We start from the raw sequence: 16,195 nt of genomic DNA on the forward strand, positions 1-16,195 counted from the left end.
TTATAGGAGGTAAAGGTATTGAAGGCTTGTAGAGCGTGGTGTGTCTTTGAGCACCTTTAGCAATAATGATGACAACTGATAGAAGGAATAACATACAAGAACTATCAGGATATGTATATGGAAGTTGCTTTACAACAATAATTTACCCAGACATGTACAATAAAGATCACAACTAAAAGAGGGTTTTTTGGCTGAGAAGAATGGAAGTACCAGCTCATACACTGCCTAGCCTTCTGCCTTGGCTGCTTCTAGCAATACCTCAGGTATGAGGAAATTTTGTGCTCATTATTTGGCCATTAATATCCCGCATATGTATTGAATACTTGTCGGAGCCATAGTTAAAACTTGTCAACTGTCCGCTCCATGGCAACTAAATGAAACAGATGTTAGATCTTCCTGAAGCACTATAAAAGGATATTAGCAACAGCTATCATAACGGACTGTCAGTCACAAAAGAATATGTCAAAATTGCTGCAAAGAGAATGTGTTGCTTATATCAAACTGACCTACTAATACACAATAAATTGAAACAGCACATCAGCAATTCCTACTCAGACCTACTCAGACTCAAAACTGGTTTAGTTTGGTCTGTGGGGCTTAATGTTCCAAAGCGATTCAGGCTATGAGGCACCATCGTGAAGGACTGCAAAAATGTCGACCACCTGGGGTTCTTTATTGTGCACTAAACATCGGACAGCCCACGGGCACCTTGCTTTTCGCTTCCGAAGAAAAGCGGCCGCCTAGACTCGAATTCGATCCTGCATTCTTGCACATAGTCGAGCGTCGCAATCACTGCACCACCCCAGACTCAAAACTGCCTCCCAAAAATGCCCATTTGAAACATTCCTCACATCCTAAAATTATGCAACAGACAGCCAGCTTGTCACAATGCATATTACTAATTATTAAAAGGATGCCTGTTAGGTGTAAATTGCTGGATAGACCTGCTAAATAAGACCAAGCTCATTAAGAATAACTGAAGGCTTTTAGAGTAGTGTTACATAATGCTGACTTTATTGATTACAATCATTAGGAAAGACCAATTTCCTCTTCCAATTTTGGTTCAAAGGAAGAAGTGCCAATAATTGCTTTGAAATAGCAGACTGAAATATTTGCACCAAGCTACTGTTTATATAAACTAGTTTTCCCACTGGCCTTAAATGATAAGTCGCACAATAAAAAGTGTGCCACATGCAGCTGTACCCCTTCAGCAGCCCAAGACGCATTCTGGAGAACAAAATCGCTTTTCGCTGGAGTGCTTTGTTGCTGAAACCACGCTCCGTTAATAGACTCTTTGTTGCTGAAACCAGAAATTAAAAATTAGCTAATGAGTTTCATTAATTAATAAACTTCAGAAAACAAAGAAATACTCCAGACTAAGCTGTACAACTCATGAGCTCTCATCTGATTTCAGTGGACTAGGCCACTCATTGTAAATCAAAGAGCATAGCGCCGGAACAAAAACGGGGACGACGACAAGACAGGACGAGCACTAACTTTCAAATGAGCGTTTATTGCAGAAATGATCACATATATACACTTCACGATCAGCAGTGAATGAGAAAACACACAATTACTGTCAGACAGCCACATGCTACGCCAAGAATTCAAGCTCCTTGCTTGGCAGTGCAGTGCAGTGCAGTGTTGACACATTTATCCCCTGTCCGAGCTAGTGCTTCCATTATCTCCCTTGTCAGCTCGTTACGATGTCGATACACGATGATTGTCTTTTAAAACAGGGTATGGCATGATAGTTCCGCATCACATCTTCTGCAGTGCGCAGCGAGATGGCCGTCTGTAGCAATGCTGTCAACTTTTTTATAGTGCTCCAGAAGACGTACGTTTAACATCAGCAAGTCTTGCCGACGTAGTGCTTTCCAGATGAAAGTGGAATTTTATAAAGAACCCCCCTCCTGCAGGGCACGTAAAGATCTCTGTGTTTAATCGGACACTTAGGCTTCAGCGTTCGCATAGGACAGGTTTTTCTGCACAAACTCAAAAGCTTTTTTGGTGCAGTAAACAGGACGTTTACGCCAGAACATTGCCCCACCTTCCTTAAGTTATGAGAAACCTTATGCAGGTAGGGAATGACAACTACTCTTTATTCCTTCTTTCCTCCTTTTTCTTCTCATCCGCTCGCTGTTCACTCATGCGTGGCGCAAATTTCTTTCTGCGATGTAGTCTTTCAGCAACGGAAACAATGACGTGTTTAGGGTAGCTCGCCGCCTGCAAACGCGCCACCTGCATACTGACACTTTCATCCATGGCATGATCACATGACTTGCAGAGAGCTTTCTTTTTTGTCTAACGCTCTCTGCAAGTCATGTGATCAAGCCATGGGTGAAAGTATCAGTATGCAGGTGACGAGCTACCCTAAAAATGTTATGGTTTCCGTTGCTGAAAGCCTGCTTCGCAGAAAGAAATTTGCGGCACGCATGAGTGACGAACAGCGAGCGGATGAGAAGAAAAGGAGGAAAGAAGGAATAAAGAAAAAGTAGTCATTCCCTACCTGCATAAGGTTTCTCATAACTTAAGGAATGTGGGGCAATGTTCTGGCGTAAATGTCCTGTTTACTACACCAAAAATGCTTTTGAGTTTGTGCAGAAAAACCTGTCCTATGCAAACGCTGCAGGCTGGGTGTCCGATTAAACACAGATACCCTTACGTGTCCTGCAGGAGGGGGGTTGTTTATAAAATTCCACTTTCATGTGGAAGACACTACGTTGGTAAGACTGGCTGATGTTTAAACGTGCGTCTTCTGGGGCCCAATAAAAAGTTGGCAGCATTGCTACAGACTGCCATCTCGCTGCGCACTGCAGAAGATGTGATGCGGAACCACCTTGTCATCCTGTTCGAAAAGACGATCATCATGTATCGAGATCGTAACGAGCCGACAAGGGAGATAACAGAAGCACTGGAGATAGCTCGTACAGGGGATAAATATGTCAGCAAGGCGTCTGTTGCACTGCCATAAGAAGAGCTTGAATTCTTGGCTTAGCATGTGGCTGTATGATAGTAATGGTTTGTTTTCTCATTCATTGCCGGTCCCGAAGTGTATATATATGTGATCATTTCTGCAATAAACCCTCAGTTGAAAGCTAGTGCTTGTTCTGTCTTGTCGTCGTCTCCTTTTCTGTTCCCGCGCTATGCTCTTTGATTTACAATGTCTAACCAACACGCCCAGTCTTATTCACTTCTAGGACACTGTCTTTTAAAAGCTTGATACCTTGCGACACCTTGGTGTATATTATATTGACTGGTGTGGACTGAACAGTGTTGATTAGAAAACAGTTTTGCCTATAACTCGAGTGGGATAAATAAAAGGCCTTTTATAAGAATTGTATGCCTTCTTCCAGATTGTTTTCATGTATGTAATGGTCAGTGTAGAGGAAAAAAGTGCAGGCATATAGTCGACTATACATTTGTCATTTGCTAATCCTACACAGGTGACCACAAGCATCAATCAACTGTTATTGCTGATTTTTTCGCTCGATTGCAGTGTCAACAAATAGCTAACATTATATCTGTGCCCAGATATTGCCGAGTTGGGTGCCCTCCTAAAATTTAGGATGTGAAGCTTACTTCCAGAAATCTAACATACCATCAAAATCTGTCTAGCATTAGTGCAGACCTGAAAGGCTGTTGTGGAGACCGGCTGAACAAAGCTAAATGTCACAAGGAAAAGCACAACACTGCTAGAAGAAAATTAAATGTTGTGGAAACCAAAATGTTAAATGCGCAGTCGGATCTATAATGATACAAACCACAACTCAGTGATAAAACCATTTGTTACATTTCACCTAATGACTCTTAGGAGATACCTTGCACATACTTCAGCACGTCACTGAAGCATTCATGTATGGAGCCAAGTAACTATCACATCTTCCCTACAAAACTCATGGAATAATTTCAAATACAAGAGGCATGGTCTGCAGTATTTTCCAAGTACCTGTACATTTCAAACTCACGCAGTTAATAGTTGGTGAGATAAACATGCTGTGACATTTACAACCAACACAAAAACATAATTTTCAGATACATCACATATGAAATGAGGTTTTGTTTTTGCTAACCACCACAATATAAATAGATTTGCTTCAGAATGATTTTTTTTTTTCACTATTATTTTTGCATTATTAAAAGAAATAATGCAGACAGACCAAGGCAGCTGTCCATTCATACTAGCATCATTAGCAGTGTTTAGGGTATGACCTTAATCGTGCATCCCTGAACGTGTGATGGCTTGCAGAAGGGCACTGCAGTGTGCTTGCTGGTAGATGATTTAGTGCGTCCCTCATTTGTGCTGTGGTGTGCAGGTGAGCAGCAGGTAGGTTCCAGGCATTGGCCAGTCAAGTGCTCAGGTAACTGCATATATAAAGAGGGGAAAAAATGAACAAGTGAGACCAAGCACACAATTCCTTTCCCAGTAATGAAAACAGACAGTTATAAATTCAGTAGCTACGATCAATCAAGAGGATTCTGGGCAAGCAACTTTAACAAGACTGCTCACATCATGATAAAAAAAATGCTAGACTTCAGCCTCAATACAATGTACTGTGTTTGCCAAAAGTAACCAGCCAGCATGGTTTACTTCTCGCTCGCATAGGAGACTTTACAGTTTCCCTAAAGATGAAAAGGTCGCGAAAGGCAGTTAAGGCTTTTCCTTGCCTTCAAAGGTTTAGAATGGGAGGTGGCATAAGCACTTCACAATATGATGATAGGCAAACTTCGAAGCCTGGTTCCTAGAAAACATTTCTAACATCCCATAAGTCTCAAATGAGGCTATTTTTAATATTTCTTTTACTCCATGAATATGAGGCGCACCTACCTTAAGATTAGAAAATGGATAAGACAATTGGTGTTCTAAATGTGTATGAATGTTTCTGTTATGCATAAAATTAAAGCACATGAAACATTTTCCCAATTATGGCATGTTTGAACAGAGAAGGTTGCTTCAAAACTCAAAAGAAAAATTACCCCATCGCCCCGTAAATTCCTCCATAAAGTGCATTAAGTTTCAGGAACTAGTCTCCTGGAGGAGATGAATAAAGAGTCTAAGTGAACGCATTGCATTATTCTGCTTCGAACAATGTTATCAAAAATGAAACATACGGCTTATCAAGCATCGTCACAACTCTTTGAATAAAGGTGTAAAATTAGCAAACAATGCCCATTTCTAAAATTTTAGGTTTATGTTAAGGCTGAGACCTGCACTGTGAAGAGGCAGGATATGTGATTACATTATTATAAACAATTGCTGGTTTGTTACATAAGCAGAATGTAGCGGTATAGCCATTTGTGGGTGCAGGGCGTGAAGTGACGCCCATAGGAATGCACGTAAACTATTGGTTTGAAATTTCCAAGTCTCAGACTGCAACTGTGGCACATATATGGCAATTTTCTTCATTTATCATAACTAGGTGCATTCTAGAGCAAAAAAAAAAGGTTGTGTAAGATGTAAATTCAAAGCCAGTATTTTTAAATAACTCCAACAGGAACTTGTCCCATTTATTTCACACATGTACATTTTGTTCAAATTTCTTAAACAAGGCAACCTGATTTCCTTATCTTGTAGTACTTGTAATGGGCAAAACTGAACAGGAAATTAAGAAATAGTGTGGAAATGCCTGCTCTACGAAGAAATAAATAAATTTAACTAATGGGAGCAAAAAGATCCCCAACATGTATTTCATGAGAAATGCCTGTTACAAAAGGAAAGTAAATCAAGTATGCCCACAGGGGAAAGACAAAGCAACAATCTGGGTATGCGAAAGTCATCATTGATGCACTGTGAAAAAAAAAAAAAAAAAAATATATATATATATATATATATATATATATATATATATATATATATATATATATATATATATATATATATATATATACTGAAAACTGTCCTTTACAACTGGATATCTAAGGGTGGTGCCACGAGCGGCTATCCACACCCATGGATAGTGGCACCGCCACAGCCTGCGTTTGTCACAGATCAGCCTTGGCTTACAATAGCATAATAATGTATGCTTTCTCTTTATGTTAAAAGTAGCAGGGTTAGCGTATTGGTAATATTCTGAGGAGCAGGGAGTCTTGTATGTTGATTTTGTGCCTTCACTTTACGCCCTTCTCCCAATGCTCGGAAAAAAGAAAAAAAAAAGTTTCAGCTTTGATAACCTTACTGGAAACAATACAATGCAACATGTTTTCTCACATTCTTTCTCATCATTTAGAAACTTGATCGTTAATTTTAAAAGTTAGGACTGAGGTTCTTTCCTTTAATTCCTGAATAAGACTACTATGTTGAAATTCACCGAATTTAGGACAGTGTTTAATGTGCTGCATTCTGTATATGCAAAAAAAAAAAAAGATATTCGCAAACATTTCGCTATCAAGTGGTTATGCATTCTGCACAGGTGCGCCTTACAGTCACAGTGAAAAAAAAAATTAAAATGGCCTTGTTTCACACTTGTGGACATCTGAATTTTTTTTTCTAAGCGGTGACAGTTAAGTTGGGTTACGCCGGGATGATGACTGTCGAAGTGATCAATATGACGTTGTTGATCGTCTGGGCGTCAATCGAACGAAGAGCGCTGAGCTCCTTCGTCCGCTCGTCCGGCGACACGTTGCAAGTTGGAGACTTCTTCAATATATATAAGCTGTTTATTTAAGACAGCCAAAGACAGACGTACAGGGCGGTTAAAACGATGGCAGTCCAGAGGCGGCCGAGACCCGGCGCGCTCTCCCCATTTCGCGCCAAAACCTTCCCTTAAATCAGTTTTCCCAGGTTTCTGGGGCACCTCCTACGTATCAATCGCAGTCCTACCTCTGGTAGCCAATCCGGGAATTTGGTCAAACTGAAATAGGCCAATGGCGTGTCGGGGCAAACGAAGTTGTTTTTATTTTTCAACCCCGCACGTTTCCTCGAAACTGGGGGATGCTTAAACACATGGCCACAGCCCCGCGGACCGACACGGAAAAGCACTTAACGAACAAAAGCGTTGCGCGGCAGGAACCATCCGTGCGGTCCAAGGAGCAGTAGCCATAGTAGCGGTCCCCATCCCGTCCCCATTTCTGGGGCATCCGCGCGCCGCATCAAAGCAAGCCGCCGCATCCTCGAGGGCCATAAAACACACTTCTCAGACACAGAAGGGCTCGCGAGGACGGTCAGCCTGTCTTCGTCCGAGTAGCACCCCTCGACACAAAACTCAGCCCCCCGGCGACGGCCATTCTTTCACCGCGGGTGCCCCGCGGGACGCACACAAAAGAGGGGGACCAAGTCAGCGAGCAAGGGAAGGAGGGGGAACCGGGGCGGCCGAAGGCTCGCAACCTAACACCTCCCTACCAAGAATGTTGGGGGACGCTTGCCGTACTCCAACATAAAAACAAAACACTCGCTCCCCACTTTACATTGACAAGGCCAACGCACAGGCGCCGCGGAAATAAACAATGAAGGAAACAGGGACTCGTAGGACGCCGTTCCCCGCGCTCTACGAACACTAGCACAGCGCATAAGGTTCACGAAGACGTTTCCAACATGCATACACCACGCTTCTTACATTATACACTGCACACAGGGGCGAAGGGGAAAAAGAGTTCACTTTGAGTAGAATAATCAATGTGTAGTCACAAGGAGTCAAACATCCAAGCACTCAGTCACCGCCGAACTCACGGCACAGAGTCACAGTTCACAGCAACAGAAACACATAGGTTGGGTTACCCTCCCGTACCTTCCTTGGCCCGCGATGTCCGAACATCCACTTAGCAACGCGCGGCAGTTTCCTGGTGCTTACTTCAGTTTCTCTCTTTCCCCCCGTTCCTGCAAGATCGTGGCTTAAGGCCCATGTGGAACATCCGAAGCAGAGCAGGAGTCATACTCGAGCCTAGACAGGGCGTCAGCACACTTATTGAGAGAGCCTTTGATGTGGGCGAACTGAAGATTGTACTTTTGAAGGGCCAAACTCCAACGAGTCAAACGGGCACTCGAGGAAGCAGTTTTAGTTAAATATGTAAGCGGGTTATGGTCAGTGTTCACCTTAATCCTCGCGCCGAAAAGCCACGTGTCCAGGCGCCCCAATGCCCATATCACTGCGTAGGCCTCTCTTTCTATGGCGGACCACCTGGCCTGCTGCGGCGTCAACTTTCTACTCAGAAAGGCGATGGGTTTTTCCTGTCCCTCAATCTTTTGAGCCAAACAAGCTCCGACTGCCCTCTCTGAGGCGTCCGTTGTCAGTATAAACTCCTCGTTGAGGTCGGGTGCTATAAGCATAGGCAATTTGCTCAGCGCATCTTTAACTGCATTGAACGCCAGTTCTGCCCCCTCACTCCATGGGATCATATTTGGGACCCTACGATTGGTGAGGTCTGTCAAGGGACGTACTACCTCAGAATATGAGGGAATGTAGTCGCGGTAGTAGTTAAAAAGCCCAAGCGCACTGCGCAGCTCTTTCTTGGTGACCGGCCGTTTGAGTTGTTTCATTGCCTGAACTCGCTCGGGGTCCGGTGAGTGAAGCCCTGACCCGACTACATGCCCCAAATATCGAACTCTCGGTTGTGCAAATTTGCATTTGGCTGGATTGATGGTGAGCCCAACGCTGCTGACAGTCTCTAGCACGCTACTCAAGTGTTCAAGGTGTTCTTCCCACGTTTGTGAGTAAACAGCCACGTCGTCAATGTATGCGCAGGCGTAACCATCATGCCCTTGCAAGACGCTATTCATGACCCTCTGGAACGTAGCTGCTGAATTACGCAGTCCATAAGGCATTACCCTCCATGCAAATAGTCCTCTGGGAGTTGCAAATGCTGTGTAGTGCTGTGACTTAGGTTCTACTGCTATTTGCCAATACCCCCGAGTCATATCGAGGACGGTGATGTAGTTGGCTCTGGCTACTTGATATATAAGTTCAGTGGCGTTGCTCATTGGAAAGCTGTCCACCTCTGAGATGGAATTTAGCTGTCGGTAGTCAATACACAGTCTTACACTTGCGTCTTTCTTTACCACACAGACTATGGGGTGCGCGTAACAACTCTCCACTGGGTATATCAGACCACCCTGCACCAGCTCTTCTACCTGACGGTCGACCTCACGACGGAGTGCGACTGGTACGCGATACGGGTAAACTTTACTCGGTTTGGCGCCCGGTACAAGATTTATCTTGTGCTCCCCGACAATGCACTTCCCTGGTTTTTCGGAGAACACCGATTTGTGTTGTTCTATCACCTGTACCAGCTCACTGAGTTGTTCCTGGGACAGATGCGCAGATTCGTGTGGTGCCAGTCCGGTGTCATTTACCTCACATGATCCAGGGATGCCCTGTATCTCCCCAAACTCTTCATCGGCCTCAAATATCACAGCGGCGTTGTTCACCCTAGCATAATACTTCCTTAGTCTGTTAGCGTGAACCCATCGCTTAGACCCATCCTTAAATTTGACGACATAACTGTCTGGTCGCCTCTGCTCGAGCACGGTCGCCGGGCCAATCCACTTAGGATGCATTTTGCTCTCCTGATTCATATCTAAAACCAGGACTTCCTCGCCTTCATCGAACTCTTTGGTCCGTGCCCTTAAATTATACTTTGCAGCATACGTTTGCTGTCTCTGCTTTGCTTGGACCTCTATCCTCTCTGATACTTCTGCCATTTGCTGCCGGAGCTTAATTAAATACTCTGACGCAGCCTTATTTAGTCCTGTCGGTGGGGACCAGCTTCCTGTCCAAGTCTTTTGGAGGATACTCAAGGGGCCCTGCGGGATTCGCCCATACATGACTTCAAACGGGGAAGCTCCCGTGATCTCGTGCGGGACTTCTCGATAAGCCCAGAGCATGCATGGAATGAATCTGTCCCATCCTCTCGCGTGGTTTCCAATTATATGCCTGAGCATCGCTTTGAACGTTCCGTTCCAGCGCTCAATGATACCGTTGCTCTGAGGGTGTTCTGGCGTGGAAAACCGGAGGTTTATTCCCAAGCGCTGCGCAAGTTCTCGAGTCAGTGCCGCTGTAAAATGTGTGCCTTGGTCGCAACAGATTAGCCGAGGGATACCGAACCGCGCAAAAATGTCGAGCAGTGCCTGGCACGTCGCCTTAGCTGTTAGTGACCGCAGTGGCATTACCTCGGGCCATCTGGAGCAAAGATAGATAACGCACAAAAGCGTATCGATGCCCCCTCGCTGACACTGGTTCTATAGGTCCGATACAATCTAAGTAAATTACTTCGAAGGGTTCTCGTGGCCTAGTCAGCGGTGTGATTGGCACCCTATCCGTTGTCTTCCTTCTCGCGAACTTCTGACATGTATGGCAGGTTTGACAATGCCGCCGGACGTCGGCGGCCATGGTGGGCCAATAAAATGCGCTTCGGATACGTTGCTTAGTTTTCTTTTCAGAAAAGTGCCCCCCGCAAGGCATATCATGTGCTAAGGTAAGCACCTCTCTCCGTCGGCTCTGTGGACGCACGAGCTGCAGGCACTTCCTGCCATCTATCATTTCCCGATGAAAGAGTAGCCCTCCTTCTATTGCCATGTTATGTGTACCTGCCTTGCCCTGTGACCACGATTCCGTCAAAGAGGCATCCGCCTTTTGCTCACTGGCAAAATTAGGGTCCGCTGTACTTACGTCTGGCTGCAACGTCTCACCATCTGCGTCTTCCAATGCCACGTTCTCCCCAGCACTCTCATTTGCCTCGAATTCCACATCCGTGGACGCACTCTGAATATCTTGAGCCATCTCGGCTTCCGCTCGCGCAACCCTAACCGCGAGGTCGGCGGCGTCCCTTTGCTCCCTTTTAAGGGCCTCGAAAACATCTGGCGTCAGCAGATCGTCGACATCAGCTGCCAATTCATCCGTCACAGCGCACAGCGTTCGCAATTGTGGGTTTGCCCCGCCATCCTCCGCAGGTAGACTCAGTGGGACGTAACAGAGCTCGGCTGACACAGTGTGTCCAAATGCACCTCGTAGGCGCACCGTCCCGCTTCCCTGTTCCCGGACTTCCTCGGGCACTACACTCTTCCTTAGCACCGTGATGTCTGCGCCAGAATCAAGACACGCCTTGAAAGGCTGCGCCCCACAAACGAGGTCTACCCAGGTGATCCGCGATACCTGCGCCACCCCGCTCACTGTCTCCTCAGCTTGGGCTGATGGTTCACAAGCGGCTCTCGCAGTTATTCTGGTGTCTTGGTGCCTGCGGCGTGGTTCCGGGATAGTCACCTTCGGTCTAGTCTGTGGGCAATTCCACTGCACGTGGCCGGGTTTTCCGCAGCCATAGCATTTCAGGGGACCTCTACGGTCGTCCCTGACTCGACCGCCTTGACTACCTCCCTCGCGGGGTCTTGTTTCGTTTTTTCTTGATGCCTCTCCCGTTCTTTGGCAACGCTTTAGCCTACTGGATTCAAATTGCTCGGCTACCTGCGCGAGTTCCCTGGGTTTAAGCCATTTCTCCGTCTCCTGTTGAAGAACGTACTCGCGCACTTCTTCAGGCATAATTTCTTTTGTGCGATCCGCCACAATTAGGGCCCGGAGCTCTTCCAGAGTTTTAACTTTGCGGCTTCGCAGATAATAGTCCAGAGTAACTTCTAGCTTGGTGACGAACTGTCTCCAGCTTTCTGAATCTTTTCTGCAAGCGTAAAACTTTTGCTTGTACTCCTCGGCCGTCAATTTTAGCTCTGTGAGCACTAGCTCACGAATTTCGTCAAATGTCATGACCTCGTCAGTTGACTGAATGGCTACCAGCGCTCTGGTTTTTTCATTTAGGAATGGCGTTATAATTGACCCCGCTACATCGGTGGGAATTTCACAACTTCTTAACATGTTCTCAGCGCTTTTGAACCAGGCTGGGATGAGATCGTCGGCCTGTGGCATCGGCGCGAGGACTGCTCTCAGATCATCGGCATACCGGCCCAATTTTGCTCTCCGGCCGCCATTATCCGAGACGCCCTGACCCATTTGCAATAACGTCTGCAATTGAACCTTCAATCTCAACGCTTCGATCTCCAGCTCTCTCTCTCTCAAGCTCATGTTGCCCTGGTCGCTGGAATTTACCGGCGCCGCAGGGCTCTGCCCTTCTATAGTCGTCATGCTCTCCGACTCTGCCCCGTCAGAGCTCCCATCATTTGCACTATTCCCTCCGGCGCGCTGCGCCTGTGCTCGGGTAGTGACGGACATCGCGCTCCCGGAGAAAACGAGGAGGGGCCCACCTGCGTTACGCCGACTTCGTGCTCGCTTGGTAGCCGGGTTGAGACCTCCGTTGCTCTGCTCTCCAGGGGCTGGTGGCTCACGAGGGAGTCTCGCAGGCAGTCACCGCAGGTCCTCCAGGTAGGCGGAGTCGCCCGTAGTCAGTGTCACTGAAGTAAGTACACCGGGTGCGTCCGCAGGCCCGCTATCGCAGTGCTCCGTCTCGCCGGTCACGCTCCGTTCACCTCCTCCGCCGCTCCAGCTTCTCGCTTCTCGGCACTTCTCCAACGTGCTGTCTCCAACTTCGCAGGAAGCCGCTCAGACAATCCTGGTCACGGCACCAGTTAAGTTGGGTTACGCCGGGGTGATGACTGTCGAAGTGATCAATATGACGTTGTTGATCGTCTGGGCGTCAGTCGAACGAAGAGCGCTGAGCTCCTTCGTCCGCTCGTCCGGCGACACGTTGCAAGTTGGAGACTTCTTCAATATATATAAGCTGTTTATTTAAGACAGCCAAAGACAGACGTACAGGGCGGTTAAAACGATGGCAGTCCAGAGGCGGCCGAGACCCGGCGCGCTCTCCCCATTTCGCGCCAAAACCTTCCCTTAAATCAGTTTTCCCAGGTTTCTGGGGCACCTCCTACGTATCAATCGCAGTCCTACCTCTGGTAGCCAATCCGGGAATTTGGTCAAACTGAAATAGGCCAATGGCGTGTCGGGGCAAACGAAGTTGTTTTTATTTTTCAACCCCGCACGTTTCCTCGAAACTGGGGGATGCTTAAACACATGGCCACAGCCCCGCGGACCGACACGGAAAAGCACTTAACGAACAAAAGCGTTGCGCGGCAGGAACCATCCGTGCGGTCCAAGGAGCAGTAGCCATAGTAGCGGTCCCCATCCCGTCCCCATTTCTGGGGCATCCGCGCGCCGCATCAAAGCAAGCCGCCGCATCCTCGAGGGCCATAAAACACACTTCTCAGACACAGAAGGGCTCGCGAGGACGGTCAGCCTGTCTTCGTCCGAGTAGCACCCCTCTACACAAAACTCAGCCCCCCGGCGACGGCCATTCTTTCACCGCGGGTGCCCCGCGGGACGCACACAAAAGAGGGGGACCAAGTCAGCGAGCAAGGGAAGGAGGGGGAACCGGGGCGGCCGAAGGCTCGCAACCTAACAGTGACTTTCTCACAGTATCAGAAATATGCCTGACATTCTACACTCTCTCCCTTTTGCTCCAGGCACATAAAATTATTGATTGATCAGTGCCTGCATACCTCAATCCAAATTGATATTAAAGTTGCAAAAAAAGTGCATGCACCGAAAAGCTGCTTATCCCAAGATGTCAGTCACACTTCTCCTTCTGAAATACTAGCAATAGCACAAAACTACTTTCACTGCTGGTGTATTCAGTTATGTGTGTACAATATTAAGGCAACCAAAAAACTGCGCAAATAAAGGCCTCTAAGATCAAACTAGCTGCAAGCGCAGCGAACATGAAAGACATTAAGGAAGCGAAATGACTTTTTCATTTCTGGTTTGAAATTGTTGACTACTGCAACATTTTAATGCTTCCATCAAAAGCCACGACACAAAGTATCAACGAATGCAACTGCCCATTACTGCTAACTGCCCACCTGTGATGTGAACAACACTAAGATACGCACAATTCATAAAAAATACAAAAATCTTATTTAGTAATGAAAGCAATCACTCTTGTAATGCACATTTGACTACGTGTGGTCACTCAAATAATTCTTTCGAATCACCATCTACTGCTAAACACCCAACGGCTGAGTAGTACACGAGTTTGTACCTTGGCGTCAGCCGACCATGTTTTACAGAGAGGAATATTTTTTTTGTACTTTCACACAAGCACCAAGACTAAATGCAGCGACCAATGTGAAACATGCGCAACACCGCAATAACCTGCTTTTTGCGCGCTGTTTCTACTCATCGCATTAATGCACCCACCTGTTAGAAAAAAAGGCGAGTTTAAAACAGACTAAGAAAATACTCATCTAAATGTTGAGAACCACAGTGGTTATACTAAGAGATGAATAAATGGCAAAATAAAAGCTTATTCGTTCACTCACTTACCTCGAAAAGGATCACACAGGTCACAGCTCGTTTGGGGTACTGATCACATCTGTTAGAAAAACAAAGGGGAGGGATATGGAAAAGGAAACACTCAACGCACATTACAAGTTACAAAAAAAAACCGAATAAAGAATAAGACAATAACAAAGATAACTTGATTAAAGTTTCATACTTTCTCTCGCACTTTCGCACATTTTCTTCGTAGAGCGTCAGCTCCAGTTGACGCCGCACTGCGCACTACTTCACCTTTCTTCCAGCACCCGCTCCCATTGACCACGCACTGCTGCTCTGAGTACCGTGATCGCGCACTCTCACACCAAAACATGGACGCTTTATTCCCTGCGCACTAGGCCCATTCAGAAAGAAAAAAAAAAGCACCCGAAATAAGGCAAACACGGACGGCCCGGCGCCGCCACGTCGAAGGCACGCTGCAGGTGGGGGGTTGTCGGTTTACATGTTCCCAGGCGCACTCACGGGACGGGACGCTCACGTGTGGTTCAAGGTTCACACCGCCGCAGCCAAGGCGGGAATTCCCGGCGCAATAATTCACCGCGCTAACACATCCAATACACACCCGCCAAGATTATATCACGAGATATACGCCATAACATAACTTCTTCGCGGTAGGGTCGAACTTGCACATGAAAAGCGACAGCTTCCGAAGAGTTGTATTACGAAGAGACTTTGAGACCACACGCAACAATATTAAGAGCGCGTACCTCATTCAATAGCAACATTAAACAGACAATAATTTCAAGCAGCGTACTCACATTTTCAAGCAATCACGCCAGTCCATTTCCTTCTTCCGTGTTGAAGCCGGCGTTGCCACGGTACGGTGCAAGCGGTGTATGACAGTGAATCTATTTACCACTACTTCACGTAATTCAGAACACCTATCGAAGTGCACATGTCACACATCAATTCTGCAGCCCATTCAAAGAACCACAGCACAAAAAAGCAGCACAACGCAAGGAAATAGCGTCCACAATCGCACCGCACGACAACAAAGGCAGCATGATGACATCGCACCTCTCCGCCACTGATGACTTCGGATTGGTTCGAATTGACCTATCAATGGCTTTTGTGGCTTTTTTAACTGTCGCCTCCCTATACGAAGTTTCGGTTTCGGAAGCCAGTTTAGGCGATATTTCTTTCTTTCTTTCTTTCTCTCTTTCTTTTTTGAAAAGGCAGCGCACAGTTTGAGCCCAGGGCTCATTTATGTAACCCCCTCCCCTCTATAATGCCTTGGCGATTGAAGGTATGGCAAATAAATAAACAAAAACAAAATTAAGTAGCAATGTAATCAGGAGTATTGAATACTTCAATATTCCTATCGTATATAGTATCAGATCTCTTCTGATCATGGTAGAAAACAGCTAAGGTACATTTACTACCCCTGCTTCCAGAGAGGTAGTAAAAAGGTCTTTCAGTCAAAAAACGTAGTAACAGCAGGAGTTACTACCATGTTACTACCTAAGAAGGTCGTACAAATGTAGTAACGGTTAAAAAAGGTAGTAACGGCAGCCGTTACTACCTTTTTACTAACTTTTTTTCTAAGAGTGTATGGCAGATTCGTAACGCTTGCCGCATCGGATACCGCGAGCTTACCGCAACGACGCTGCCAGCGAAAGCGGCCGACGACGGCGCTCTAGCCGCGTGCTAGGGTTTCGCATCAAAGCCGTAGCTGGAAGCTCTTTGGAAATAGTAATTTCTTTTTATTCCTTCATCAAATTAAGCGCTTATTATTCATAATCATCAGAACATGCTTTTCTGAAGGTGGCGAAAGAAATTCGCCGTGTCGGCGACTCGGCGCCGACGGACCGCGGCAGCAGGAGAGACGTGTTCCGCCCGCGCTGGGTGCGGTGGCTACGGATTGGCTGGCAGCAATGGGTGCCAGTTTTTTTTTTTACGATGGTATTTGCATATTTCACAAACATGACAAGCTG

At 46.5% G+C, this 16,195-nt stretch overlaps 1 long non-coding RNA gene across 1 annotated transcript; it reads right to left on the reverse strand.

Moving 5' to 3' along the window:
* Nucleotides 1–2,578: 2,578 nt before the first annotated feature.
* LOC146206798 (uncharacterized) lies at nt 2,579–15,296 on the reverse strand. Its single transcript, XR_014704521.1, has 3 exons — nt 15,020–15,296; nt 14,250–14,298; nt 2,579–4,365 (listed from the first exon to the last, which is right to left on the reverse strand). It is a non-coding gene; the product is annotated as an uncharacterized LOC146206798 (long non-coding RNA).
* Between the last annotated feature and the right edge of the window lie 899 nt (nt 15,297–16,195).

This window comes from Amblyomma maculatum, chromosome 1 (genome assembly GCF_055883805.1).
Source record: "Amblyomma maculatum isolate TAMU_Amacu chromosome 1, ASM5588380v1, whole genome shotgun sequence".
Taxonomy (NCBI): domain Eukaryota; kingdom Metazoa; phylum Arthropoda; class Arachnida; order Ixodida; family Ixodidae; genus Amblyomma; species Amblyomma maculatum.